Source organism: Triticum dicoccoides, chromosome 5B, assembly GCF_002162155.2.
Source record: "Triticum dicoccoides isolate Atlit2015 ecotype Zavitan chromosome 5B, WEW_v2.0, whole genome shotgun sequence".
NCBI classification, from domain to species: domain Eukaryota; kingdom Viridiplantae; phylum Streptophyta; class Magnoliopsida; order Poales; family Poaceae; genus Triticum; species Triticum dicoccoides.
The window spans coordinates 713,196,960-713,200,748 of record NC_041389.1 but is presented as its reverse complement, the minus strand read 5'-3'; positions in this window follow the sequence as shown (position 1 = coordinate 713,200,748).

Sequence of the window (3,789 nt, the reverse complement as noted above, 5' to 3'; positions counted from 1 at the left end):
TTCGCTGATATTCTTTTTTAGAGGCTGAAATATGTTTTTTCTTACCCCAAAGCATACATGTTTTGGGTCGGCCCAGCAGGGCCCAAGGCCGAAGCCATACAAGCTCCTTCCTTGTGCATGGATTTTCTAAAATCACTAGTTAAGGAGTACTCGTTGCAAAGATCACTCCAACTTTCTAGGTTGTGACTAGTGGCGCATTGCATGTGCGTCACTTGTCGCAACCTGGGAGTTTTCCCTTTTTTCGTAGATCCGTTTATTTAAAATGTTTTTATCTCTTAAACCGTGCGTCCAAATCTCGAACTGCTTTCACGGTTGGATTCCTCGCGTCGAGATCTTCAAAACTAGATTCCATGTTGATAGGTTTTGACAAACTTTTTTTTCATGAAAAAAACCAAACGAAAAAACCGAACCGAGAGCACGGGTTTTTTTCCATTCCGAAAGAGGCACGCCCGTGCCTCTCACGAAATCACAACTGTCCCTCTTGCGGAAGCAAAACCGTGACTCTCGCGGAAAAAAAAGAGAAACACATTTTTTTCATTTTCGAGGAGGCACGGCCGTGACTCTCGTGAAAGCACAACCATGCCTCTCGCGGAAGCAAAACCGTGACTCTCGCGAAAGAAAAAAAAGAAAACGCGTTTTTTTCGTTTTCGAGAGGCATGGCCGTGACTCTCGCGAAAGCACAACCGTGCCTCTCGCGGAAGCAAAACCGTGACTCTCGCAAAAGGAAAAAAAATAGAAAACACATTTTTTTTCCGTTTCCAAGAGGCACGGCCGTGAGTTTCGCGAAAGCACAACCGTGACTCTCGCAAAAGGAAAAAAAACCAGAAAACGCGTTATTTCCGTTTTCGAGACGCACGGCCGTGACTCTCGCGAAAGCACAACCGTGCATCTCGTGCAAGCAAAACCGTGAATCTCGCGAAAGAAATAAAAAACAGAAAACACGTTTTTTTTCGTTTCCGAGAGGCACGGCCGTGAATCTTGCGAAAGTTTTTTTTTAGAAAAACACTTTTTTTGGGCCAATTTTTTTTTGAACTTTTTTGATCGAAAAGGTAAGGAAGACCGGTGGAAAACCAAACCGTCAAAAAAACCCGAAAAAACCGCTATAAAGCCGAAAACGCGTGTGGAAAAATAAAAAAAAATCCGGAGGGAGCGTCCAAAGCGCGACACGTAGCGAATGGCTGAGAGCATGCCAAATGGCGTTGATCGTTGCGAGGCTCCCGAAGGAGCGCTCATTAAGTAGTTGCTCTCGGGATTTTCCTATTTGATGCATTTTGCGTCAAGTTGTTGGGGCGCCGCACATGCATCGACCATGATGGGCCGGCCTAGTTAAAAGCGCCACATGCGTTACAACGATCCCGTTTTTAGGAAAGTTCTGGAAGGTTCCAGCCGATTTTCCGGTTTTGGGAATCTTCTAGCAGGATCCTGAACCAGATTTTTTACTTTTATTTGTCTGTTTCTTTTTTGGTTTTCCGTTATTTCACCTGTTTCAGTTTTCTTTAGCCTCTTTTTTCGTTTTTTTCATTTTTTTGTGATTCTTGTTTTCTTTTCTTTTCTTTCATTTTTTATTTCAATTTCCTTGTTTCTTTTTCTGCAATGTTCAGAAATCCAAAAAAAATTATAACTTCAAATATTTTTTCGCTTCTTACACAAGAAATGTTCCAAAATTTCACATATAGAATGTCTTATTTTCAAATGTTCGTGTTTTTTGAAAATCATAAAATGTTCCCACTGTCAAAATTTGTTAAAACGTTCATGTTTTGAAACTTAGTTTATTAAATTCAAAAAAAGCTCTCACTTTCAAGAATTTGTTCACAACTTTAAAAAATGTGCATGTTACTGAACAATTTTTGAAAAATGTTCCCACTTTCAAATTTTGTTCACAAGGAAACACGAACATATTTCGTAAATTCTAAAATTGTTCGGAATTATAAAAATGTTCCAGTTTTCCAAATTCTTCACAAATTAATAAAAATGTCCGTGCTTTGGAAAATTATCATATCTTCGAAAAGTGTTGTCATTTTCAATTTTTGTTCCTGATTTTCAGAAAATGTTTGTATATTTTTTAAAATTCTTCATAATTTCAAAAAATGTTTCATTTTTTATTTTGTTCCCTTTTCAAAAAAAATTGGGAATCCCAAAAATTGTCCGCATTGTCAGAAAATGTTCGAGGTTTTAGTTTTTTTCACAATTTTGAAAATGTTTGCGTTTCAAAATATATTTACCTTTTCAGAATTTCAATTTTTTTTACATCTGTTGTTGTTTATAGTTCGTATAAGACAAGCTCTCATTCAGACATAGACACTCAGGAGTTATAGTTGGCAAGCGACCTTGTTCACTTGCAGGAGATACTTGGTTCGATCCCTCACTGACACTTTAGATTTTGGGAATTTTTGCGAATGTTCTGTTTTTGCCACTGCCGTTGGTTTCATTAATCGTTGCGCTGCAAAAGTAGCACATGAGTTAGCCTGGCGCAGCGGCTAGCACAGCTCCTGCAGCTGAATACCTAGTCAGGGGTTTGAATCCTCAGCTCGCTCAGCTTTTTTAGCATTTTTTTCACCTCGCGAACAGAAAGATGGGCCGGCCAAGGTGAGACCGCCCTTATGCGAAGCGTCGACTCTTTGCCGCAATAAGCGGCGAGTAGGAGCTCCCCTTGTGCAGCCCCGAGCGTGAACAAATGAACCGATGCATTTTGTTATCAATCCATTCCATTCCATGCTTTTCGTGGACAAATGAACCAAACCTATTGAAGAATATGTGGCTATGTTCTGTAGCATAGACAGACAGAGTGCCTGGCTCTGAGTCTGAATGCAGCTATGACACTGCCATACCCCCCCTTCAAACTGATCAACTGTAATGCCTGAAACAGGCTTCCACTTGCCAAATCTACCGCCATCGCCCTAAAAAATTCAGAACATGCCAGACTACTTAATGTATTCCTAATCCCTGGTGCTAGAAAAAACAAATTTGTCACAGAGCAATCCACACTGTGATATCACGTGTGTCTACTTTAACAAAGAGTCCAAGAAAATTTTGAAGCGTAGTCGGGGGACAAGGAAAGGCGGAGAGTATACACACACACACACACACACCGGGTGAGACAATTCCTAATGTCAGTTTACAATGTATCGTCAGATTTACAGACAGGGGGTGCCGACTATTTTAACTTGAGGAACAATGAGCGGCAGGTGTCCAACATAATATAACACATTCAGAGTAAGTCAGACAACCTCATCCTTGACATCCTTCTGCTGCAGACTGAGAGCATGTTTTCTTCTGCACTTTCTCACACGGTTGACTGGTATTTCTCTTGATGGAATACTAGCAGTACAACAAAATTTTGTATAACCCCAACACAAGCATAGACTGCAATTCAATCGTGACATACAGGCGAACAAAAATAGTGTGTCCTATTCCTTGGCACGCAATGCTGAATATTGTCGTTTGAGTGCAGAGACTTCTGCGTAGACGTCTGGCATTGTCGGTCAATCTTTTGGTGGCTCCGTGGAGCATGAGAGGCCAAGCTGAACAAGCTGCATAATTCAGCTCAGCATTCCCACCATTGCATGGTTTCCATGGTCCAAGCCTTCATCTCCGAAGCTCGGAATGATGATATTAGGATCGAGTATCTCACGGATCTTTTCGGGGAATGCATTTCCCATGAATTTTCTGAAGGCTCAGGCCATTCTTGAACAACACATCTGTTGGGCGTTTCCCAGTGAGCATTTCTAGGATGATAATTCCATAGCTATAGACATCGGCCGCTGTTGAGATCTTGTTCCTGATGCTAAT